Raw genomic sequence first — 27781 nt, 5'->3', positions numbered from 1 at the left:
CTTGAACTACTCTTTGCTACATTTACTCTCTCAACATCCTTCTGGGTGACTGCATGAAGCACGTGTATATCCAACCAAGAGTTCTTCTTTAGGAAACTCATTGAGAAAAAGTTCTCCCTGAAATCAAAGGGGTGGTTTCATTCTTCAGTACAGAATTTTCATTCTAAAGTCACCCCATTTGTCTGGCCTAAGATTTCGTACTAGTAAGTTCAGAGAAACCACACAATAGATATGGCAAAACATTTTAGAATAGTCACTCTTCTAGCCAGTTAATTATTATAGACTCTACTTTTATGTGGTAAAGCTAAAATTTTTTCTCTCTACTTAGATGGAGGAGGAATTCCTCTTGAAAAAGAAAACGACTTGATTCACCTTGGAGTTGAGAAGTGAGATCTTTGAGCCAGAGCAAATAGGGGCTAAAGACAATTTTAGTTTTTGAATATCAGAAAATCCAACCCAAATGGACCTTACCAATGAAAATTCATTTGTTCTTGTATCTGAAAATCAGAATATCTAGTTTTGGGTGAGATTCATCAGCTAGCCAAGGATCCAGGTTGTTCTCCATTTCCTTTGCTTTCTGGGGTGTTTGGCCTTATTGTCAGTTTCAGATGATTTCTCTGTCTGAGGGTAGGAACTCTATTCTTGTGACAGTAACATGGTTAAAGTAATCTGCATCTCATTCATTGTCCAGAGAGAAGAAAGATGCCTCCTCTGGTATTATTTCCTTAAATGGTGGTATCCTCCTCCTCTTCTTACTGACTTAAATTGGGTTGTGTGTTCAACTTTGAACCAATCATGTTGGCCATGGAGCTGAGACATCTTATTTGGCATAAGGTTGTCCGAGTCAGTTATTGTTCCTAGGCCATGGGATGAACTACTGGGAACAGAGGAGAAGTGTGTTTCCCCATGAAAGGCACATAGTGTTTATGGCCAATTGATTTCACAGATGCTTAACTTCCACAGAATTTGTCTATAGCTTGTCTATAGTTTCAGTTTAACCATAATTTGACAAAAATCAGTCTACAAACCAATGTCATTTTACAAATGTAACTCCAGCATGAAGGTTGATTGATATTTTCCTTTCTGTAAATGAATAGCATAAAAGTGAATAGCTTGTGCTAGAACTTTGCTCATTTATCAATAACATGATTCGTTTCTTTATTGAAGCAGATAAAAGCTTTCCAATACTAAGACAAAATATATCTTTAATTTTTGGTGCTATTCATAGTATAATGACTATGGTTATGCCACACAATTATCATGGCTAACATTTTCTCCACTAACTTTTAAGTTTAGAAAACAAGCAAAGCAATAAATCAAGACTCAATTTCTTGAGTCAATTTTTGTGACCAGTCTCAAGCAATCTATATGCAATTGCTGAACAAAGAGACATGTGCAAGAACACTGTATTTGATAGCATTTCTACACAAATACAATAGATATGAATAATTCCAAAAATAAACACAATAATTGGCAAGTGATATGTTTCTAATATTTATTGCCTCTATTAATTATACAATTTATGTAATTATACATCCATGGCAAATTTAGTAATGACTGAGTTTATTTCTTTAAAAATATTTTTTATTAGAAAAGCAGATTTACAGATAAGGAGAGACAGAAAGAAAGATCTTCCATCTGCTGGTTCATTCCCCAGATGGCTGCTACAGCCAAAGCTGAGCTGATGAAAAGCTAGGAGCCAAGAATCTTTTCTGGGTCTTCCACACAGATTCAGGGTCCCAAGGAATTGTGTCATCCTCTATTGCTTTCCCAGGCCATAAGCAGGGAGCTGGGTGAAAAGTGGAGCAGAGGCCTGAAGTGACTCCTCTTGCATTGCCAGTGCTTGCAGGTGGAGGATTAGCTTGTTGAGCCTCTGCGTTGGCTCCAGTTGTGTTTATGTTTGACAACTAGATTGAAATTCTGGAAACTTCACAGGGGCAGCCTTATGAATCTGCGTGGTCTGCAGGCCTAGTAGGACACTATCCTCTTTCTGTGCTTTGTCCCTCCTTCCCATCCCACAAAGGAGTCATTATTAGAGTCTACGGTGAGATCAGTACTTTTTGAGAAGGACTTTCAAAGGAGCCAAGTGTGGTTAACTTCATAAAAAATAGAGATGATCCGACAGTAGGAGGATTCAACAATGAGACAAACTTCATGGAAGGATTTCAAAGCCTGGAAGGGAACCTGAGGCTCTTTGTACCCTACCCTTACCCTCACCACGGATCTGTAAAAATCTTGGGCAAGGTTATGCTTTTCCATGTGACGGTACTAGACAAAAGAGCAGATCTCCAGGGATATACACAGATACATGCAATTTATATGCCTATAAATGTATGCATATATATGGATAGCATCCAAAATTATGCCAATCTTGAGTGGTTGTTTGGTAGAACATTTAAGTTGCCACTTGGGATGATCACAGCTCATATCAGAGTGGCTGCTTTGAGTCTCACCCTGTTTGCTTCTGATCCAGCTGGCTGCTAACACACCTTGGGGTGCAGCAGTAGTGGCTAAAATAGTCGGGCTGCTGACACTCCCATGGGTGATCCAGGTCGTGTTCCTGTTTCCTGGCTTCCGCCTGGCCCCTCTCTGGCTGTTGCTGGCATTTGGGGAGTGAATCAGAGATGGAAGATTTTTCTGTGTGACTTTCATATATAACAACAATAATTTAAATGTTTGAAAATCATGTCCTTCTTTGGGATAAATGTTAAATTTCATGATGATGCAATTTCCCTGTGGGAAGCCACCTGAGCTAGAACTTCCAACCTCTCGTTGTGCCTCACCTCTGCGACTTGGAACTTCTGGTGCCTTACTCATCACTGAAGATTTGTGGTTTGGTTCTGGCCTTCTCCGCTGACTCCCCTAGCTTGTTTTGCTAACCTCTCTGGAGGACACTGAGAAATACAGATCCCAGGACTTGGTTAAAGAGGTTCTGACTCAGTGGGTTCCAAATCCCACCCAGGTGACTCAGTCCCACTTGGTAGAGAAATTGTTGAGGGTGTCTGGCCCAGTTTTCTGTGCTTTTGCTTCCTCGGGATGATGCAATAGGTAGTGCCTCCCCTGCCCCCCCGCTTTCCTGGGAGGTCTCCTCTTCCAAGCCCTGATCTTCAGGGCAGTGATTGTCTCCTGGTAGGGTAAGAAGATGCCTTACGTTCTTCTGGTGGGAGGGTGTTTCCCACTTGCACATCAGCCCACTTCAGTTAGAAGTGCACATCAGTCCACTTCTGTTACAAAGGCTTGCTTCTACTTGACAAGGAAAAAAAACCCTCATTCTCTCATGCCATTGAGATGTCCTGATTGGAGAAAACTTCTCAAAGTTTCTAATAAGACAAAACTTTGGCTCCTATCTCATTTGCCTGGACCAAGGGACTCTGCAAGTCAGACTTCATTCCACATTGGAGCAGGGGGTGGTGGGGGGAACGTTGGCCTGAACTTTCAAATCAGCTGAAAAAGGTATTATTAATGTGTCTCCTGGGACACACAGTGCTCTGACTGAGTGCCGGGAGAATAAGGGAGCCCCAAGTATCTAATTTAACATCTGAAAATTCCCCGGGATGATTATGGAAAGAAGACATATTGAGGATTGTGAGGAAAGGCTTAATAAAAAAAATGTAAATGGAAAGGCCATAAAATTCAAATGAATCTCCTTCCCCAGGTTATAACAAGCTCCGTGCTCAGACCTTGTTAATAGCTTTTATTAAAAAAAATAATAATTTTATTGTAGCTTCTATTTTTTCTGTCAGTGTAATTAGAGCTTAATTAATTCCCCCCTAAAGGGGAGAAAGAGGACAAAATGGTGCTTGATCTGAGATACATAGAGCAGGCAAAGTAATTAGTATCAGCAAGTTATCTTTCTTTCCCTTTTCTCCTAGTTGGCTGTTTGGGATGACAGACAGCTCGGGATGGGCTCACTGTGGTTTGCCTGGACCAGAGACCTAGCAGTGCCAGGCCCTGCATGTGGGTCAAATAATGTTATGTTCGTAGGGATCACACAATTAAAAACAGAAAGAGAAAGCATAACCCACCTCTGCAAAAGCCTGCTGCCTCACCTGTCTGGGTACAATGAGGACTGGTTCAGCTTGGCATGTCAAACCCGGCACAGAGTAACAGAAGCCTAGCCCACAGAGAGGACCAGGAAGGACATTGTGTGAGGAATCACCCAGCCGTGGCCTGGAGTCCCACCTCTGACACTGGAGCTGTGTGACTCAATAGCCTAGTTTCTTCGTCTGTAAAACAAGAAGAGTGATTAGACCAAGAAAAAAAGGGGGGCTGAAGGTGAGGAGAAAATGAGACCATGTAGCCAAAAGCATCAAATTTGGTCTTGACTTCCCAATATACTTCAACGGAATTCATTTTGAGCTGTTCCCAATATTCGGATTCGTGACTGTCTTCTATGGCAGTAACTCACTATAACAAGCCTGTTGAGGTGACCTCTGGTGGCCACACAGGCTCAGAGGCCACCAGCAATCCTGGCACACTGGCTAATTAGAACGAAAAGTGTGTGCTCAAGAATGTTAGTTCACGTGTGTTGAAAGCCGGGCCCTTGGCGGGGAACTGCTAGGTGGAAGAAAGGGGGTTTCTGGGTGTGTCCCAAGAGGACAGACGTTAACTTTCCAAAAGCAATCGAGGACCCCCTCACCCTCTACTGAATCCTGCCAGAGCTTCCAAGATGATGGTCAGAAACACAACCAGGGAGTGAGTGCTTCAGCTTTCGCTTTCCTGCCATGCCTGGAGATGAGAGCCTGGGGTCGGGGCTGACATCCGTTCTGCTTCTTCACCTGTTGCAGGACAGTTCTCTCCCTCTTCTCATTTCTGGGCAACTCACTCATATGCCAACCTTCCTCCCAAATCCATGAAATCCGGATTTCCAGTTATAACTCCCTCCTAAAGCTCTGTAGCACCTTTTCAATTACATGAAGATGTGTAAGCCCCACTCGCATGGGCATTGGCCTGTTTGTTTATTTGTTTATTTATTTATTTTTAAGGCAAATTTACAAAGAGAAGGGGATACAGACAGAAAGATCTTCCATCTGCTGGCTCACTCCTAAATGGCTGCAGCAGCAGCTGGAGCTGAGTTGACCTGAAGCCAGGAGCCAGGATCTTCTTCTGGGTCTCCCATATAGGTTTGGGTCCCAAGGCTTGGGCCATCCTCTACTGCTCTCCCAGGCCAAAGACGTGGAGCTGGAAGGGAAGTGGAACAACAAGGACATAAGCCAGTGTCTCTTGGGATTCCTGGTGCATGCAAGGCAAGGATTTAGCCACTGAGCCATCACATCGGGTCTGGGCATTGGTTTATTGTTAGTGGAGGTGATGGTTGCTTTTTGCTCCCTTTCTGGTACAATTTTGTTGCATGTGCAACCAAATAGGAAGAGGGAACACAAGGAAAGGACTGAGTCAACAATGAGAAAAGAGTTTAAGCAGCTGAGAATATTCACTGCCTCTTCTTCCCTTGTGTGTACCCCAACTACTCCCTTTAGGACCTTGTCTACCTTATCCTTTGTCTCTTTACTGACTTTCCACGGGGCTCTCGCAGAGAGTAGCAGGGAGACAGGAAGCTCATCCATCTGCTGATTCACTCCTAAAGTCAGAAGCCATGAATTCCATCCAGGTTTCCCACATGGGTGGCAAAAAAAATCATGTGATGATTTTTCCAGGCACGTTAACAAGAAGCTGGACCAGAAGCACAGCAGTCGGGACTTTGAACCTGTGCTTCAGGATGGGGTGCTAGTATTTCAAAAGGTAGCCTGGTGTGCCATACCACCAACTGCAAGGCCTATCTTCTGAAACAATAGTGGGCCGTCTTGGAGCTCCCTAGGGAGGAGGCGGAGGCTTGCCTGTCATTCTGTGCTCTCTGCTGTGGCCTGGTTGTTTGAGTCCTCTAAGGCACATGTGCACGAATATTCTCCAAGGTCATCTATAAATGACTTTCGGAGGTGGAGCCTCCTGGAAATAATCAGGATTAGATGAAGTCATGAGGGTGGAACCCCAGTAGCTGTGTAAGAAGAGACCCAAGTTGGCATGTTGTCCGCCCCACGTAACACCATCTGCCACAACATGACCCTGAAGGAAATCCCTCATTAGATGCCACGCAGATTCTTAGGACTATGCTCTTGGACCTTTTGAGTGATGAGCTAAGAAAACTGTTTTTGAAATAAATTACTCTGTTTATATTATATTGTATTATATTATATTATATTATATCATATCATATCATATCATATCATATTAGATATCAACAGAAAACAGAATAAGGGTTTTTTTTAAATCCCCCTAATCCTGGCATGGTTAAAGTCCTCGCCTTGCATGCGCCAGGATCCCATATGGCTGCCGGTTCTAATCCCGGCAGTCCTGCTTCTCATCCTGCTCCCTGCTTGTGTCCTGGGAAAGCAGTCAAGGATGACCCAAAGCCTTGGGGCCGTGCACCTGTGTGGGAGACCTGGAAGAGCTCCAAGCTTCTGGCTTCAGTTCGGCGCAGCACCGGCTGTTACAGTTGCTTGGGAATTGAATCAGCAGACAGAAGATCTTCCTCTCTGTCTCACCTCCTCTCTGAATATCTGCCTTTCCAATAAAAAAGAAGTGTTTTTAAAAATCCCCTAATGTAATTTTCCATGACCCCTTTCCCAAAGTTTAACTGTCTCACATCAATGTATTAGTTAAGGGGGCTCACATGAAAGAAGGGGAAGGATTAAAGTTGCTAGATTGACTTTTCATGATTTGTGTTCTCAACATCATGCTCTTATATAAGGCCAAGTTCTCTGTTGGTGGCTACTGTGTAATAAGCAAATGCATTGCTACTGAAGTAAGGGAATAGTTGAGGTCTAAGAGCCCCAGGTTCCTGTCTGCTCATCTGCTTTTTGTTTGGAAGCAGTTCACTAACAAAGATGGAATACATAGAACGGAGGCAGCTGCATCTTGCCAACCATTTCCAAAACACAGATTGAACATCTACCAACTGAATGTTCTTTCAAACAAGATGGCATAACAGAAACTGGCTTTAATGTTTCAAGGTCCCAAACAAACCACAAAATCAGAAATCATATGTAGGACAATGTTTATTTAAGATACTGGAGACATCAGGGAACAGAGAACATTGATTCCCGAGATAGCCTTGGGATACTGATACCCAAGTTGATCACTTGGGTACCTGAGGCTCGAGATACTCCACACGCACTTACATTTCTTAGAGTTCATGAACAGCAAAGTGTCCAGCACATGTGTCAAGCAGGAGACAATTCATGGAACAACATCTCCAAACACCTGCAAAGGTTCACATTGACTAGGACTGAGGCAGTGACCTATGCATATGTGAGTGGAAACTCCTCGAGGCCAAGAAAAGAACTCCCTGTAAGGTTTAGCAGGAACCATGCCCAGTACTTGCACAAGGCTAAGGCTTGAGCATGCTTCCATCCTATGGCTTAGAAATTGTCAAAATGCATGGGTGTTTGGTAGCATGTTAGTGGTCATGGGCAAAATTAGTACCACATAAAATACAACCTTGATTCTGCCTAGCAAATCCTACATGTGAGGCTGATACTGTTCTTCACTGGCAATCACGTCCAAGAGCAAAATTCAAGAATAAGCACATAATTAAAAAAAAAAACCTTGGACTCAGCAAGTTACAATGCACAATGCCTGACATCTGATAAAAATTGATAGCGTGAGAAGCAGCAAGAAAATGTACCATAACAAGAAAGAAAATAAATCAAAACTGACCCAGAAATAACACAGATGTTAGAGTTATCAGATGGAACTATTCTAACAAATATTATAACAACATTCTGTATGTTCAAAAGGTCAAGAAGAGACATGGAAGATATCTCAAAACTCCAAATTAAATTTCTAGGAACAAAAACTCAACACAGGCAGAATTAATGGCAGATTAGACATTGCAGAATATAAATACATCTGGAAATAGTGATAGAAAATTTCCAGAATGAACCGTGAAAGAGAAAAACAGAAAGCTCATCAGCCAGTGGCAGGTCATTGTCTAGCAACTTGATGTGCATCCAAGTGGATTGCCTATTAGACAGGTGCGATGAGCCAACGGATCAGACCCCACGTGGGATGCCTGCTACCTGCGTCGGAGTGCAGGGGTTGAGTTCCCACTCCATTTCTGGAGTATCCTCTGGGAGACATCATGTGATGGCTTACATACTTTGGCCCATGCTGAGTTACTGGCTTACTTCTTGATTTTCACACACACACACACACAAGAATCAGGTATGGGATTACGTCAGACGAAGTTTCTTTGGAGATCCTTCCAAGTGAACTGCTGATCTCAGAACCCCAACCATGAGACTGTCAGTCAGTAGATTCTGAATAGATTTCATCGTGATTGGAACGGCGAGATTGGCAGTAATTCAGAACTGTTGAACTATCAAAACTGCTTGAACAGGACCCTCAGAGCATGCCCTACACTGGGGACCTGGGATGGGTGGGAGGCAGGGGGGCTTTTCCCTTTGTTTCTCCCCTGGGCCCAGATACAATGGTCTTACCCACTTTTCTATAGCCCTTGACCCTCTGTACTCTAATCAGCTATGTAAGATTAAAAAAAAATTTTTTTTTAAACTTCAAATCTGTAATAATCTAGACAGTGTAGTACTGACATAGGCTAGAAATGTGGATGAAAGAACTGGAGGTTAGAGTTCAGAATTTAATTTACGGTCAGTTGATTTTGACAAAGGTGTCATGAGAGACCCTAGTCTTTTCGATGAATGATGAATTTCATAGATCAGAGCATGAAAGTATACCGCTGCCTCACACCATACACAAAAAATAAAGTTGTGTCATCAGCCTAAATGTAAGAATTAAAACTATATCACTCCTGGGAAAAGAAAGGACTATACACTCTTAGTCTTCTGGCAGGCAAAGTCTAATTAGATATGAGCACCAAAATGCAAATGAAAGGAAAGTAGAGAACAGAACTTCTTCAAAGTTCAAAATCTTTGTGCTTTTTAGAACTCCACCAGAAAGTTAAAAAAACAATGTGGTAGATAATAATTGAAAATGATATCTAACCTACAAAGACTCACAAGTCAGCAATAGTAATAATTTGTAAAATTTAGTGTAAAAACTGAGAAGAGCAAAAAGGAGGAAAGAGTTTGAAGGGTTTCTCCAAAGACAGTGATAGCATACAATGTTGTTTATTAGTAGAGAAATGCAGATCAAAGCTACAATGTGATACTACTCCACATTTACTGTGATGACTTAACAAGTACTGGCAAAAATGAAGAGAAATTAGGAGGTTTGTGAAATTGTGCAACCATCTTGGAAAAGTTTTTAAAAAATCTCTCAAAATCTTAAACCATAACTACCACATGGTAGCAATTCCATAGAGGATGTATTTGTATTAATACGTACACACAAATATATTGACTTGAAAAGATGACCACACAGAAAGATGTACGCAAGTGTTCACATCGACATCATTTCTGCAGGCTAAAATGCATTAACCTAAATGTTCATCAACCTATGAAAGGAAAGGTGAAATATGGCATGTCCAGACAATGTGATTCTATATGATTGATTCATAGGAAGGCCTGGAGCACTGGTGCCTCATGTACTGGGGATGAACTTGAAAGACATAAAGTGAAAGACCCCTCCCATATAAGATCACACACACAGGTTTCACACCACTGAATGAAATGTCTGGAATTAGAGAATGCACAGGGCTTGAAAGTAGGAGTAATAGTTGCCAGTACCTGAAACAAAAAGAGGGCAGTCACTATAGAATGGGTGTAGGGTTTCTTTGGAGATGACAGAATGTTCCAGAATCAGAACGTAGGGATGGCTGAACATTTTTGAATTCATTACAACCCACTGAATTTTATATTGTGAAAGACTGGATTTGATGACATTAATTATAATTCAGCAAAGCTGTTGCTTTATATTAATTGGAATCATGAAAATATTTGGTTAACAAAAGGAAGAAACAGAAGCATAGGGAAACAGGGAAAAAAATGAGCCTAAATAAAAAAGAAATAGAAAAATGATATCAGCCTAATAATCAGTATCATTTTAAATGTAAACTAGTTAAACGTCCCCATTAACATGCAGCAATGTGTATGTGGATTAAAAAACTGAAGACCTAATTATATTCTGCCTACAAGAAATGTACTTCAAATACAAATATACAAGTAGGTTAGATATTTTTTTAAAGTATACCACGAGAACACTATAAGTTTGAAGGGCTGTATTAACAGAGACAGTAGAGTAGTTAGTTTCAAATACTGCAGAAATCAATGACTCAAAAGGGTGTGCATGTTTATTCAGTAACAACTTGAAAAGGCATGAAGTAAACACTGCCAGAAATGCAAAGAAAAATAAAGAATTCCACAAATACAGACACAAAATTAAGACTTGTCTCAGTAATGGATGACATGATAAATGAAAAGTCAACAAGGATCTAGAAAACTTGAGCAGTGTGATGAACCAACTTCACTGAATTAACACTCAGAGAATACCCAACTGTAGCAGAATAGGCATGTTTTCCAGTGTCTTTTGAATCGCCACACAGAACATTCACCATATAGATTCTGTCTTGAGCCAAAATGTTCTAACAGAGTCAAAGTAATTCGAACAGTGTTTTCTAACCACAATGGAATTAAATTAGAAAGCTGCAAATATTATAGAAACTTAAGAATAAGTGTGTATATATATATATACTTATTAAAGATGTATTTATTTTTATTGGAAAGTCAGATATATAGAGAGGAGAGACAGAGAGGAAGATCTTTCTTCCGTTGATTTACTCCCCAAGTGGCTGCAATGGCCCAAGAATATATTTTTAAATAACCTATGGGACAAAAGATAAATAAAAATGAAATATAGGCAATGTTTTTAGCTGAGCGAAAGTGAAAACACACCAGCATTGGTGGCATGTTATTAGAGCAGTATTGGGAGAAATTTGTAGTACTAAATGCCTATATTAGAAAATTACAAAGATCTGAATCAATGAACTGAGTTCCCACCATAGGAAGATAGAAAATGAAGAGCAAATTAAACTCAAATGAAGCAAAAGAATAGATACAATAAATATTAGAGCAGAAGCAAATGAAACAGGAAACAGAGAAAATCAATAAGATGAAAGCCTGGTTCTGTGAGAAGATCGATACAATTGATAAACATCTAGCCTGACTGATAATGAAAAGGAAGTACTAATATCAGGAACAAGAGAGGCGATCTCATTACAGATGATAGAGATAGTTAAAGTGATGAAGGTGGCAGGTGTTGGGCAGACTTTGGGATGCTCACATTTGTATCAAAGTCCCTGGGTCCAAGTGCCATCTCCACTTCCAGTTTCAATTTCCTGCTGATGTGCACCCTGGTGGGCAGCTGATGTTGGCTCAAAGGACTGAGGTCTGCCACCTGCATGGTAGACCCAGTTTGAGTTTCAGCTCCTGGCCTCAACTTGCTCCCGCCCTGGTGGTTGGAAGCGTTTGTGGAGTGAACCATTAGGTGGAAAGGTGGAAGAACAATCCCTCTCTCTCTCCCTCCCCTCTGCATTCTCTCCCTCTTCTCTCTTCCTTTCTCACTGCCTTTCAAATAAATCCAAATTAAAGGAAAAAAGGCAACAACAACAGGAGAATAATTGGGTAAATATCAAAAGTGTTCAAAGTGACCTTACACAATGCCTGGGACATAATGAACAGTACAATATCTGTTACATATAGCAACAGAGTGGGCTTGTTAAGGTAAAGGGGACTTGGGTCTTTCATGAAGCCAATATCACTTCAAAATTGTTGTTTTCTAAAGAGAGAATGATTACCTATGTATCATACCTCTAAAACAGGAAGCAACACTTTTTTCATTTTTTTCCTGAAATAGGAGGAAGTGACCTTTTTTTTTTCTTTTTGCTCTAATCCAATGGTCAAATTCCTTTGGACCATGCACTGTCCTGCTGTCTTAAGAGCTTCACCCTAGAGCAGACAGAGTCTACACTGAGATGGAGTCTGGAGAAGTATCCCTCAGTGCAATCACCTAGTTTTCCCAGAGCCCAGTTGCCTACAGCCTGACTCTTGTAGAACTTGACATTGCTCCAGCTGGAGCCTCTACCTCCCCAGGTCCTGAGAAGCAAACACCAAGAAAAAGCCCTGAATGCTGACCCTGGCTTCTTTATGCCTTATATGCCTATTGCCAGACACCAACGTGCCAAACGCAGCAAAGCTTTCAGGACAGGCTTGAGCACTGAAGGCCAGGCTTCCAGAACCAGCCACCTCCCCTCTCCTCCTGGCCTTCTCCTACTTTTTGCTGCTGGAGTAACAATGGGAGAGGAGGATGAAGACTAACTGAGTCCGACAGCCGTTGTGACCAGAGGAAGCAAGAAGCCTGCTTCTTGCACTGGAGGCTTCCGAAGCCCAAAGATTGTGCCTGCTTATTCATGTACCTCAGTAATTTTCCCAGCTCTCTGACGAAGCAAACTCAGTGAGTTGGCAGAGAAGCAGAGTAAACTTACTGTAATGTTCTTTCTTCCTTTTTGGGCCTAAGCCGGGATTGCTTCACTATAATGGCACTGATATTTTGAATAAGGTGCTTCTCTGTTGTGGTGGGGCTGTTCTCTGCACCGTAGAATGTTTAACTGGACCCCTGGCCTCTATGTGCTTTGAAATGCCAGCAGCAGTACCCTTTCCAACTTGATGTGACCAAAATGCTTGTAGACATTGCCGTGTAGCAGCAGTGGCTTAGATACGCCCTTGAGGGTTGAAAACTGCTGACCTGTGCAGGAGCATGACAGAAGAGATGGTTCACATGGGAGCCACTGTGTCCTTTACTTAGGAGGAAAAGGAGAAGGAGGCAAATCTGCAAGTCAGTGGGTGTTGAAGGAGGAGAAATGGGTTTGTCAATGCTGCTTGGGCACACAGCCCTCTCTTCCAAATGAGCAGACTCTGTTTAAATGGGAAGAAAAGAAAAGAAAAGCACACATTTATTTAACAAGAATGTGCAAATACCTTTGTTTTCAGGGTTCTGTGGTCTGAGCTTAGGTGGAGACGTAAAAGTTGTCAAAAACTGAAATGGAATGTGTTGTGTTAAATCATTGCAAACATAAGCAAAGACAGCCAGGAGGTTATGAGGAGGTTATGAAGGAGATGTCTCTGTCTCTCTCTCGTCCTCTCTTTCTCCCTTTCCCCATTTCCCCTCTCTCCTTCCCCCTCTCTGTCTATGTCCCTCTCCCTCACTCTGTCTCCATGAGGTTATACACGAAATGTTTCTCTCTCTCTCTCTCTCTCTCTCTCTCTCTCTCTCTCTCTCTCTCACACACACACACACACACACACACACACACAGCCACAAGAATGAAATGACTGCTGCACCATTATTTTACACAAAAGCCTTAGCAACCTTGCACAGAAAACACTTCAGCAAGAATGTCTGCCTGACAGCCACCGTCCAACTTTGGACAGTCACCACCCATGCTATGGCTCCTTGTAGCTGATGGTTATGGCTCCTAAACAACTTCTATAGTCTTCCTCATTTTGCATTCCAAAGCTTCCTGTTGCCTTGACTTACTTGAACATGGCTGCTCTTGTTTTCAGTGAAATGTCCTCTTCCAAATAAAGGTCTTAATCTTTAGAGAATCTGTTTAGATTGACAGAAGGCACAGGATTATTGAATAATATTTCGCAATATCCTATAGCGCCTTACCCCCCAAATGTAGGAAGACAAGGAATACAATACAAGCCCTGTATCAACAGCAGGTGGGATAGGATGCAAGTCCAGCTGGGCAGCAGAGCCGTCCATACAGAGGTCCATCAGTCATAAGTATACTGCTCTCCCTGCTGATGAATATGGCCCAGAGGGGCCAAAGGACAACACCTCATCTCTTATCATTCAAAGAGGGATGCAATTTCTTCTTCCTCACATTGCAGTTATCATGGGTTTATGACACAGCACAAACAGGGGTAAAGCCTTACACACCCATGTTAGAATGCTGAATGGATAGAATCGTGATAGACTGAGTAACAGTCCTCCCAAAGGTGTTCATGCCCTGAACCCAAGACCCATGAATAGATCCCCTTACCTGACAAGAGAAGCAAGGCTTACAGGTCTGATCAAGTCATGAATCTTGAGATGGAGAGATTATCCTGGATTATCCTTCTGCACCTGCTGTGATCACAGGGATGGAGACATCCCAGATGTATGGAAGGCAGTGTAGCAGCGGAAACAGATGGGAAAAGGAGAATGATGTGAAGAGGAGGAAGAGGTGAGAGAACAGAGACAGAAAGGGCAGGAAGTGCATTCATCTAAAGCCCCTAGGAGGATCAAGGCCTGGCAGTCCCCGGGAGGCTGTGACTCCTGGATCTGTGAGATCTGACAGTGTTACAGACAGCAACACTGAGCCCTTTAACAAGTGGAATCTGGTACCAATTTGAGGCAGTTTGCAAAAGAATTGAACTCTTAGTCACCACCTCCCTGTTAGGAAATAGAGTGGCCCTGGGGAAGTCTTCTCCCTCATTGCAGCCTGGCTTCCCTCCTCTCAGTTGAGTAGGTTAGTGGCATGCATCACTCTTAGCGGCAGAATCTTTTGGGAATATCTTACCCCAAAGTACAATATCTATATTAAGTGGAAACAAATTTCAGGTCCTATTGCCTTCCGAGTCTTCTTTCTCCCAGTGCTTAGGATATCTTTGTGGAAATCAAGATTCTTCTCAGTGATTGGAAAGACACCGGCCCTGGCGACCTGGGGTCCCCTGTCCTCCCAGGGGGAGGTGATGAGCTATTCTCCAAGTCTAATAGACAGAGACCTGATTTCCCCAGGTTCTGTTCCTGCTCACTGCCTGCAGGAGTACCTACAAAGACTGATGGTTAAGGCAGCAGGCTCATAGGCTGACTTGGAAATGAGCCCTCACTCCCTCTAAATTTCCCACCCTAGGACCCAAGGTCAAATGTGTACTCATAGAGCCCAGCTCTTTATTATCAAAAATAAACTCTTCACTTCTCTCTCTCTCTTCCCCAATATGAGGCAGCAGGATGCGCTGGCCCCATCTCTGGTAATAGCAGGTTTATAAGAACAGTTTCTCACTTTTATTCATCTGAGAATTGAATTAGCTTTCACATTTGCCTCCACGGCTTCAAAGAACATCTCCCAGCCATCATTTACTGTACTATTAGATCGAGGAGCATCTATTAGATGTCGGTGCATCTGATAATTTGATTCTGAGTGATGTTTGTTATTGCTAAGCGGTCTCCTCGGCAACAGCAATGCTATGGGTGTGTGGTTGGGCCTTTAACCACCAACTCAAAAGAGATTTTGACAACTGGACCCAGTGCAGGTAATGAACAAACTCAATGACTTCCAAAGTTATTATGTTTCATTAGGGAGAACTGCATTCGATTTAAAGATATTCCCAGTTTCCTCCGAAGTAACATCTTTGGTTTCTCACATGAAACTGTGTAGAATCTGATGGGACCACAGCTGCAAATGGCTAAATCCCAGCATATTAAATAGGCTCAAGGCTGCTCTGCCACAATTCTCTGTGTGGTTCAACATGGTAGGCAAAACTTGCAAGGAGTTGTAAAAGAGCAGGTGAGAAGTCAGGATTTGGATCCAAAACACTGAACTTCAGATCCCAATTCTCCTGCTTGGGCAAGTTTAGTACTCCTCACATTCCTGCTCTGAAATATCAGGAAAATGATAATTGTCATCGTAACAATCAAGATGTTTCAGAAGGAATTGACTTGGAGCAGAATTTCTCAAATTTGGCACTCATGACATGGAGGGCTGGGCCATTCTTGGCTTAGAGACATCCTGTGTGTTGAAGGATGTTGAATAGAACTCCTGACATCTTCCCACTACATGCCAACAGCTCACACCCTGCAGGGAGACAAACAAAACTGTCCACACACCTTCAGATATCCCCTGATGGGGAAAATGGGCCCTGGTGGAATTCTTAGATGGTACCTTACCTGACATAAGAATTTAGTAATTGGTAACTGTTATTAAAATGTTTTAAAATCTCTCTAATAGCAGCTGAACTACTGGCATGAATGCTGAACTGAGTTTGTTGTCTGTTTTCTCAAGTTAGCATTGAGTTCCAAAGAACATCTTAGGGGAAGTGCATTCTAATGGCCTTTGTGGGATATGGCAGCCTGAGCCCTGTATTCTTGGGCCTCATTAGGAAGTCAATGTAGTCATCCTCTTGGTGAGAAAAGTTTACCTCATGGATAAGTAGATTGGCCAGTGTCTATCTCCTCCATCCATCCGTTTGCTCCATAAACTTTTAATGAGTGTCTGTTTTCTGCTAAGCACTGTGTTGAGTGTTTAGAACACAATCAATCAAGCATGGGTTTCTACTTTCTAGCAGTGAGAAGGCAGTACAAGACATAGAGAGATGAAAGACAACGACAATGCACAGAACAGAATTTGCACGTGTTGTTGATATGATGATGGTTATCAGCAGAAGAGCAAGAGTGGCTGGCTGAGAGTGGGAGGAAAATGGTGACTAAGTGTGTGCACAGTTACAGTTACACAGCACTGAGCTGTTTTGGTATGCTATGGCACTGTGTAGTGACTACAGAACATGATACGGGATTGTGTATTCAACGATTAGAAGAAAGAATTTTAAATGTTTTCCCCATAAGAAAATGTTAAATATTTCAGCAGACAGAAACATTTACCCTGATTGGACATCACTCTGTGTATTTGTGTAGAGACATAATGCATGAAACTCCTTTAATATGCCAGATGAGAATAAAAGAAAAGGAAACATAGAAACGGAATTTGAAGAATTGCAGAACAGGAATTTGGTCAAGGACCGTAACCTGGCCTGTTAGGAAAGCAGTCTTTGCTGATGCATCAGTTTGAGAATTTCGGACTTGCTGTTCATACATCCCCAAAGTGGTTGCAAGTATCTGTCTTCATTTCTAAGGTGGGAAAGCCCACTAGTGAGTCCATGCCATATTTAAATTCAAGTTTCTGTACAAGCTTGGTGGGTCAATTAGTGCTGTAGAGTAAACTTGCTGAACCAAATGTTTTTTCCCCGGAGGGAAGCCAAATTCTTTTTCAGTGTTTGAACCCATAGGTGTGCATATGTATTTGACTGTTAAGAGATTGGGAAGATCTATATGCGATATATCTATCTGTTGCTGGTGTGTGTTCTTTTCCTTAAGGAGTTCATCTCAGCAAAAATAATCATTGGCACGAAGTAGCTACTGTGACTTGGAGAAGCAAATTGATTCTTGGGCTCATGCAGAAATTTAATTCTCAAAACGTGTAGTAGGAAAGTGGAGACTGGATCAGATAATTTCTTATACAAATATGGTGCTTAGGAGGTGGGCCTAGTGGTAAAAGGTTCTTGATGATTGGAAGAGAATTCTCACAAGAGGGTTGATTACAAAAGCCACAGTGGGTCCAGCCATCTTGTCTGCGTCCTGGCTCGCTTGGTGAGCCTCTCTCCACAAATATCCTAGTACTGCCACCATCGTGAAAATAAAATGACAGAATCCAGGAGACCAATGAGCTTTGGATTATGAACCTCCCAAAGTGTGAGCCAAAATAGGCCTATTCCCTGCAGAAGCACTTTGTCTTAGGTGTTTTATTTCAGAAATGCAACAACACTGGCCAATCCAGGTGTCTGTGAGCACCAGTGCAATGGGGCAGAGTGGCTCTCCGGCAGAAGCATTGATTGAAGAGTGTAAGTGGAGTGTCTGTGTGTTTGACAAGCTAATCAGCAGCAGGAAAGCGGCAACTTTGTTCCACACTAAACTTCAAAATCAGCAGATAGTGTCTCAGTAAGTGTTTTGTATTCAAATGAATCCCCGAAGAGGAGATGAATAAATAAACAAGTGAAACACACCGAGTGCAACAAGGCAGGCCTCCTGTGTCCACTTCCCAGGGTAGAGGTGTAGTGTTCCCCCATTGTTAGATCTGTCCAACCTGGCTCTTTTTCTGGGAATTAATCCAGTTACAACATCTGGTTTTCTTGTGAGGGACCACTTTTGCAAATGATCCTTGTCTCTAACCAATGTTAATTGGTCTATGAGTAGATGTCTGGCCCAAAATGGATTATATTTCATTACTGTACTGGAGACAACTGACTGGTCCAAGAATGGGCAGCCGAATTAAACTAAGTCAGTGAGTCCCTCATTAGGAATTTTCAACTTGACATTAAGGAAATGAACTCATAGAACTAAACTCATAGGTTGCAAACTCAGAAGCTATGGGGAGGTCACCTTTTTGCCACAGAGTCCAAGTCCATTGGTGGTATCACATAAGAGCCAGGAAACAAGCAGACAATTGTTATAAGAAATGCAAAGATCCTGACATACCCATAAGTGCCTTTTCTTTGGCTCAGTTGCTCCAGTTCTTTTGTGAAGTTCTTCCATGTCGTTTTGATTCCTTTTTTTCCATAAGCTATTTTTGAAGCTGCTTGGCTGAACCCACAAGCCAGGGATCATGATACGTTCATTTCCTTTGCATAATCTGTCACTTCTGGGGATATTACCAGGTAGGCACACCAAATTGTAAGTCATACACACAAAGCCCTTGGTGTGTAATAAAACAGAATTTTTCTTCAAGTGCATTTAATACACCTCTTTAGGAGCAATAGATCAGAAGTTACTTTATCACAATGATGCCGATAGTTTAGAAGCTCAAGATGGAGAATTTACTGGAGAGAGAAGAGGCTTCTATTGACCTGCTACAAATGTTCTGCCTGTGCTGTTATTCAAATATTTCTGTTGCCAGCAGTTCTGAGCTTTTTCTCTACCCTACACATTTCATCTGAAGTTCTTAAGTGAATGGAAGAAGCATTCAACTAAGCCTTCCCTACCAGTGTCATTTTGAATTAACGATACATTGTGGAAATGGCTGTTCATGGTGTAGTATTTGTAGCAGCTAATAGCTTAAGCTGGTGATTAATCTACATGCTTTAGAGGCTTCCACTGGGAGGGCAAGGAAAACCAGCCTTTATCCACTGCCAATTACTTTTCACATATTTGGCACTGTCCAAAGAGTGTCTTGTTATGTGATTCTCATCAGTGTACAGGGAGCTATTAGCATCCTAATTTTGTAAAGGAAGAAATTGAGGCTCCAAAGGATTAAGAAAATGGTCTAGTTGGGCAGTTGTTGGGTAGCCCTTGGAAGTCAGACCCGTCTGGCTCTCAGACCCGTCTTAGTAAGATTTCTCAGAGAAGCACAAAGACCACCTGGGGGTGTTCGCCTGGATTCCGTAGTCACAGGATTCCAGGATTTTATTCCCCTGGGCTGTTTGTACTGAAACCCAGGTGTTGCAGGCATCTCACATGGTGTGCAGTCCTCCCCAGGGACTCCCATGCTGGGGACCTACAAGGATGTAAGGTAGGAGGAAGACATTCAGATGCTTTTTTGTACCATAAACTGTTACTGGCAGCTTCTCCCTGTGGCTGCCTATTCCCACATAGGCAGGTTCAAAGCTTGGGGAATGTTGTGCTAAGTTTTTTCCTCTACCTAATAGCAACACTGACCTCTGAAAATGTGCAAATCTGGGAACGGTGTTGCTGCTTTGCTTGAGAGCCTTTCCCTCATGTTCCTTAGAATAAAACTTAAACCCTGAAGCCAGTGTACATAGTTCCCCACAGCCACTCAGGGCTTCTCATCCCTCCTGGGTCATTGCTCTGCTTTGTTCTTATTTCACTAATTCTTTTACAGTTTACTCACAGCAATCTCACTGTTCCATGCCTATCCTCCATTATCCTGAATGTCCCTCTGAGACCTGAGGTCGGGTTAGGCAGCCACTCTAATGCTGCACTGGCACTCATACCTCACCTTGGATGACACCACGTCCCTGTTTTCAATGTCTGTCTTATTAAACTTGAGAATGATAAAGATGTGGCTATTGTGTTCCCAAAGGTAGCGCCTGCAATGGTCATCACCAGGGAAGGTTTCCTCTTGAGAATCGTTAGCACTTGCTGTTTTATTTTTTCCCCCATGCTTGCCGCTCCCAAGTTTTTCATAGAATATAATTTGCCCCAAGTCTGTTTGCTGTCTTCTATGCTGGACGGAAACTTCTTAACACACGGCCTTGAATTTGAAGTGTCCTTGTTCTGAAATGTTTATGAACTTGATGCTGTCTACCCCCAAGGACAGCAAAGTTATATTCAAAGCTATTCAAATATGACCCCAATATAGGTTTCCAGTTTTAATAACCAGATTGCTTTCATGACTCCTAGTCCAGCAAGAGACTTTTTCTTCCTCCCTCTACTCTCTCACTCTTTCTGTTTTCCCTTTTCTCTTCTTTTCTCGCCCTTCTTTCTCCCTCAGTTTCTTACATTCATCCAACCATGGATGCTTGTTTCTGAGATCAACACCCCCAACTGTCCATGACAGTTGTTAGAGAAATATTCTGTTTTCTGTGGAGATCTAGGCCTTCATTTCCTGACTCAAATTCTTTGTAGAGATTCCAATATGAGGTTAGAGCACATGAGGTTAGAGAAATGTTTAAACCCCTGCATGAAACTATGAAATGCAGCCTTAGTTGAGAGACACAGATGAGGATCTACCAAACATTGTTTCCTTTCTCATGAACCTCATGGACTTCACAGTTGAGTAGACCATAGAATAGTGAATTTCACCAGGGATAATTTTATGTTCTGCTCATGGGAAACTTTTTGCAATGTTTGGAGACATGGTTTCATGTCACCACTGAGGCAGGGGATACTCCTGGAATTTACAAGATGGAGACTAGAAGTGTTGCTGACTACTCTATAATGGTCAGAAGAATAACCCTCCATACCATCTTTCCCACCCTTCTTCTCTCTCTCTCTCTCTCTCTCTCTCTCTCTCTCTCTCTCTCTCTCTCTCTCTCTCTCTCTCTCTCTCACACACACACACACACACACACACACACACATGCATCTGGCCAAACTGACTATAGAAACAACATTGAGACACTGTGCTGTAAAGAAAAGTCACCAAAGACACAATCACACAAAGATAATTTGGCCCCTGAAAGAAGTGTGGTAATTAAGCATAAATGTAGAGTGATACTGTGTGGACCTCACAAGCAGATCTGCACTACCCTGTTTAGTACCTCCAGAGAGATATCTGAAGTAAGGGAGTAAAGTAATCACCATGCCCAAAGGTTGAAATTAGAAGAGCAGTTCTAGTGCTCCCAGAATGCACTGGAGAATTTACTGAACTTACAGAAGATCAGATAGGCCAAAGGGCCAAGAAAGAAGGTTGATAGGAGAAGAATTTTAATTCTGATTCTCAGAGCAATGGGAAACTACCTCAGAGGCTAGGGGACAGCGTTGTTAGCAGATCTGCATTTGCAGAAGATCATTCTGATGGCAAGTAGACATTGCATTGGGTTAGAGCAAGAGTTGTGTCCCAGGAGCCTGGGTGAGACTCCAGACCCTGGTGCTGGTGCGAGATTTCGGACAATAGATGCAATACATATTTCAGGAGTAAATCCCTGTCTATACCTTGTACTTTTCAGCCTCTGTTGGGCAGTATCACTTTTCACCTGGAACTGCTGTCCTGGTTTTGAATCCTAACCATTTGACATTTTCATTATTGGGATTTGTATTTAAAACCTTTATGCTCCCGAGACAGATAAATTGCATCAGAACTTCCTGATGATCTTAACCAGGATTACTGCTTTGGGAGTTCTGGGGTTTTGTATTCCTTGGGCAGAAGCTCTTCCTTGGAATTCATGGTTTGTATACCATTGGTTTATTTTCCTTACATAATGATAAGGTACTTGACGAGTGTCCTCTGTCTTACTCTTCTTTATTTCCCCCATGAAACGTTGGATACATTTTCTTTCTAAATATTTACTCAAGGACTGTTTGTTGTTCAAAAAAAAAAAAAAAAAACCAAAAGCCTGCTCAGGTGAGATTAAAACAAGGCTCTTTTTTTTAAAAGGGACTGAGTTCTGACCAGTCCTTCCTACTGCCTTTCCATCCAGCATCCCATTTTTTTGGTAGCAGTATCCTAATGTTTCTTTGGATAATGTATCTTTACTTGCTTTTAGTTCTCATGCTTAGGCTAGGGCTGTTTTCCACAGCACAGGGAGCTGTTTGGGTAAGCTGATGAGTCAACTTGATCCACTCTGTGGGCCATGGTGTGTTGACTCTTAGGTGAGTATGGAACCCAAATTATCCAATGAGCACTGGACTTCCTATTTTTTTTTAAACCTGTTAGGTAGCTGAGGGACTTTCCTAGGATCTTCTGGTGAACTTTTCTGAGAATGAAGCCACATCAGAGGAAGGCAGACACCAAAGATGGAGAACAGTGACAATGTTGTGTGGACCCCTATAGCCATTTTGGCTTTTATAATTTTGAACCAATTGTCTCTCATTGTACTTGAACTGATTTAAGCTGTGTTGATCCTTTTGATATCTGCAACCCAAACAACTCAGCAAATGCTGTGGGCATCATTCAGAAAATGTTAGCCCCTTCTCAGAATGGTCTGAAACTGGGAATTCAGGAGACCAGATCCCATTTTGCTATGGTAGGGATATTTCTGGCTGGGGGACACATATGTCTCCTCTCTGTTGCCTATCTGAATGCTTATCTGCTTTATTCTTTTTGTTCTCTGCATGCCAGCAGTGTCTTTCTGAGACAAATAAGACAAAGAATTGCATGACTCCTCACTCAGGTGTCTAAATGCAGTGGTACACATTTCCTGAACGATATTGCATTCCCAATCCGTGAGTGATGCCTTGGTGATCTCAAGTCAGCTTCGTGTCAACCCTTGGCTCAGTCTGTGTTCATGAGGCAGAATCAAAAACTCCACCACAGGCTCTTTGAGGTGGTATGTATGTACAGCATGCAAGTGATGGCCATACCAGATACATAAAGGACTCCCAGACACCCTTACTAAATATAGCCTCAAATCACTCAAAGTTTTATCAGCTTCATTTCCAGAGCTACAACAGCCAAGCTGTTAACATGTAAACGGCTTAAAACATGGCTGTGTCCTGTCACTATAATAGCTTTCTGTGGACAGAAAGTACACATCCATAGCAAAATCCAACAGTATCTTCCCTTTCCTTATCCAACACACACTATGACGTGCCTCCCGCATATGTCTATGGAATTGAACGTAAAAAACCACCAGGAAGGACCCCTAACTGCTTTAAGCAGGGTGTATGCCTTTGTTGCATACTCTTGCTTATTGCAGATGCATGGGTCCACCTGGTAGCTTCAGGTTTGCCTTGGAATCTAGAAAGGTGAAGATCCAAAGTTCCAAGATTCCAGCCTCCTGACATCAGCTGCCAGCTCTACTTTCTTATATATTGTAGATGAGGGCTCCACAGCTTCAAAAAAAAGAAAGAAAGAAAGAAAGAAAGAAAGAAAGAAAGAAAGAAAGAAAGAAAGAAAGAAAGAAAGAAAGAAAGAAAGAAAGAAAGAAAGAAAGAAAGAAAGAAAGAAAGAAAGAAAGAAAGAAAGAAAGAAAGAAAGAAAGAAAGAAAGAAAGAAAGAAAGAAAGAAAGAAAGAAAGAAAGAAAGAAAGAAAGAAAGAAAGAAAGAAAGAAAGAAAGAAAAACAAAAAATCCAGAGACAAAGCAGATTAGTGGCTGCCAAGGGTTAGGGACTGACAGGTCAATGAGAGCTGAAGGCTCCCTGGGCACAGATTGCCCTCCTGTGATGACAAAGGTAATCTTGGAACTGGATTTAGGTGTTGGTTGCACAACACTGTAAATGTACTAAATGCCCTTGACTTGTACCCTGTGAGTCTTTAACTTCATATAGTGTTGAATTTGACTTTGGTTGAACAAAAAAATTGAAAACAACCAGCATCAACTTGCTGCAGTCTTGCTTTATTAGCTGGCGTGAATCACGCGCCTTCTCTCTAAAACTTCAGTTTTGCCATCTGAAGGAGTGATAAATCGGTATACCCATATCATGAGCTTGATGTGAGCTTTAAATAAGATCATGATATTTGGGATCTCTGACCTAGGATGACCCCATCCTCTGTACCCCTTATTGAGATGTCCCAGTCCTCACTTGACTTGGCAGGTCCTTGGGAACCTCACTGAGGTGTTAACAGGGATAGGCCCTGAGAATGTTCCTTGGCCTGGTTTTTTTTTTTCCTTCCCTCAGAGTCTCTCTGGGGACTCAGTATGGATGGGCCAGATCCATTCCCAGCCTGCTTCAAAGACTGCCAAGAATGTTGATGAAGGGATACAGAGCCCAGGATGAATTGCCAGTCTCTCAAGTCAATACCTGTTCAGAGGCTACCCTGAAAGTGAATGATTATGGCTTGGGATAGCTTGCCAAAATGAGCTGATGAATTGGGACCCATGCAGTCACAATAAAGATTGTGATGCTGTTAAGAGACCAGATTAGATTTTTCTGGACTGCAATAGGCTGCAATCATCTTGTTATGTCAGTTTGTTTATTGTTTTGGGTCCCGACATATTTTCTGTGTGCAAGGTGCATACAAAATAACTGCTGTGAACACCAAGATCATTTGGGTAGCAGCCATTTACTCCCACGGGTACCCCCCTGCTTAATTAGCAGAATAGGTAGCCCTAGGGGGACAGTTTTCTTCTATTGTTCAGGAATGCTTTATCATGGTGGAAATTTCACACCCAGTAAATTGCTAATGAAAATGTCATTTTCCTGCAGAGTTTACCTGACATACTATTTATCTTGCCACTACCATTTGAGATAGAATTACTGTCAGATATACTACCAAAAACGCAGAATTGATTTTTAATTAGGGTTTCCAGACCTAAAGGTTAAAGATGGTTTAAAGAAATGGAGCTGTGGTTTTCTACTTAAGTATCCCCAAGATTGCTGGCTAGTGCTTAGTAGTCAGAGACCAGAGCCAAATGTTTTATAGCAAGAATGCCTCAGTGTTAACCCTTCCTCCTTTCCTTTGGTACAGGAACACGGAAAAATGCCTCTGCCTAGCCGCCGCCATCCCTTTTTGCAAGCTAGAGTGTCAGAATGTCAAAGTAGAACAGATTGCTTTGGTTTATGTAACAAGGGTCGCTAAAATTGCAATCTTACCTTCTCAGATGACTCAGGGAATACTCCGATAACCTCATGCAGGCATTTCATATACAGGCAATTATAGGGAGATAGATTAGGGTGTCCAGAAGAATCATAACTCCCCTGTGCCTGATTTATAAGTTGTATCCTTATTTTTTCATAATACCATTTATAATATCAACACCATCTAGACAGCTGTCTGTGGGAGTTGGTTTCTCCCAAGCATATGCTGGTGCCTGGCTGAAATGGGAGCGATAATCCTGGAAGCAAACTCCCCAGGGGGAACTGAACTGACAGAGACTGTGAGCCCAGGCTCTAGGCTCAGGCTTGGGTTTGAGTCCCAGCTCCCGCCATGTGATCGCAGGCAAGCGGCTTTAGCTCTCTGAGCTTCAGTTTCCCCTTCTATCAATGACGGGTAATATAGTTCCTGTACTGCAGGATGGTTGACTGCAGCAAATGCACCGAATATTGTAGCCAGATTTGCACTGGACCTGCTTGTGGTTAACATTCACACATTAAGTGAGTGAAGTTGAACTTTTCAATTGATTATAATGAATAGCCTTTGTCTACCTCCCTTGTGAAGTGTGGTCTTTCTGTTTGTTTTGCTGTTTATCTAGTAGGGCCTTTAACCTTTGCTATAATGTAAATTAAAATTATGCTCTCTCAAAAATAGTACAGTAGTAAATGGAAAAAGGTAAATATTAGTTTTCACTAGATAGGCATTGGGTTGGGGATCGTGCTTGCAACTCATTCTCCTAAATGTCTGTTAGCTTGCATGTCAATAGACACCGAACCCTTCCTCTGTTATCTTTTCTTGTGAAAGAAACTGTTTCCACAGCTCCTTCTTCCCTTTCACTTGCGTGGTCCCCCTCCCATTCCAGGTGGCCAGACTGGACGCCCTCTTGGTCATCATGACCCTGTCCTTTCTCACTCTGGTATCCCAACCATATGAAATCAGAGTGCCCTGGTATTCCTGATATCCTTGGTCTTCAGCCTTTGAAAAATGAAGGATAAGAAACACCCACCGTCCTCAACTCTGAGCATTTCAAAGAAGCAGCCGAAACACTAGCAGTCTCCACGCTGCCTTTGGCTGGCTTCCCGTAGGAAGCCACGACTCACCCCTCCTGAGGAGTTCCTTGTGCCTTAAACAAAAGAGATTACTGGAAGGAAGAGCATAAGTGTTTCAAAGTGGTATTTTGGTACTAAAGGATGTTCTAAAATAGTATCCTTATGCTTTCCAAGGGGGCAGGAAGGACCTGTGGAGAGAGAGAGAGAGAACAGCACATCTGGAAAAACCAAAATGATTGCTGGACATTATCTTCCTCTGATGGATAAGAGGATGCTTTGCAAGAAGTGGCTGTGCTCTCTAGCTGATGGGTTACTGATAGAGAGGAACGCAGTGATTAACTGAAAGCAGGACACACCCTGCCCAAGGATGGCGCCGGCTGGACCCAGCCAGCCAGAATCTTTGCAGGGAGGAGAAAGAGATGAGAGGGATGTGTTTATGTCTGTTCGTCCCAAGCATGGTCTGAAGACAGCCAGCAAAGAGTCTGTGGCTGGTTAGACAGTGGCTTCTTCCACGTGAACTGTGTCATTAGAGGCACATGTTGAACTCCATTGGAAAAGCTGTAACTCCTCAGCCTTTATGAGCAGTGCAGACACAACACAGAGACCCTAGAGAAACCGTGGTGGCACTCCATGGCACACCCCTTAAATTGTCAGCAATCTAAAATCCATGGCATTTCTCTTCTCCAAGATACATCTCCAAGGAATTCTTTTTTCCTTCTACAGCAATAGCAAACACATGTAAACAGTGACCATACGTAGTAAATAATTTAGGCTTTGAAAAATCAAGAAGCAAACAGCAAATATGTAGATACTTATTTAATCTTCGAAAAATCAATGGTCTTCTAGTATCACATTGTCAAGATATATTTAACTTTCATTGGGAGGCCTCATTTTATTCAGGAGTGGAGATGTATACTGGAATGTATCTGCACTGGAATGTATGCTAGTCTCCATTATACAATTCATCTATGATAATATATGTATGTAGTTGTTACCTTTGTCTATACCTACAATGCTATGATGCACTTAAACAGCAGAATGTTAAACTTGTAACTGTTACTAAAGGACTATATAACAATATGGGAGAATGGTGAGAGGGGAAAAAAAGGGAGAGGGAGAAAAGTGAAGGAAAGGGAGGATTCCTTAAGCCTACAAATCTGTATCATGGAAAATAATAATAATAATAATTTAAAATTTTTTAAAGTAATGGTCTTAAAAATGCATAAGATGGCATGTAGCTTAGTTGTTAAGATATTCAGTTAAGACACCTGTGTCCTGTGTAAGAGTACTGGGTTCATCCCTAGCTCTGGTTCCCGACTCCAGCTTCCTGCTATTGCCTGCCTTGGAAGGCAGTAGATAATGTCTCAAGCAGTTAGGCTGCTGCAACCACATGGGAGAACTGGGTTGAAGCTCTGGCTCCTGGTTTTGCACTAGCCCAGCTCCAGCTCTTATGGGTCTTTGGGGAGTAAACCAGCATGTGAGAGCATCCTGTCTGTCATGCATCAATTAAATATAAAGTGTAAAGCCCATTCAGAGCTCAAAGACCATGGTTATCAGTAGACTGTAGTTTGCTGACCTCTGTCCTACATCGTTTTCCAATTCCTGGGTCCCCACTCACCTTGATACAGCATTCCAATCCTTGACCATGACTCCTACATGTTTCCTTATTGCAAAGACAGACAGAGAGATGCCACCCTAAATGGTTAAGGGATTCCACACTGCTGACTGGAGCTAAGTTGTTTGAAAATGGCCAGGGTTGTAGATAGAAGGTTTTTTCCAGGCACATGAGGA

The sequence above is a fragment of the Ochotona princeps genome, chromosome 24 (genome assembly GCF_030435755.1).
Source record: "Ochotona princeps isolate mOchPri1 chromosome 24, mOchPri1.hap1, whole genome shotgun sequence".
NCBI classification, from domain to species: domain Eukaryota; kingdom Metazoa; phylum Chordata; class Mammalia; order Lagomorpha; family Ochotonidae; genus Ochotona; species Ochotona princeps.
The sequence above is the reverse complement of the archived record's forward strand: the minus strand, read 5'-3'. Positions refer to the sequence as shown.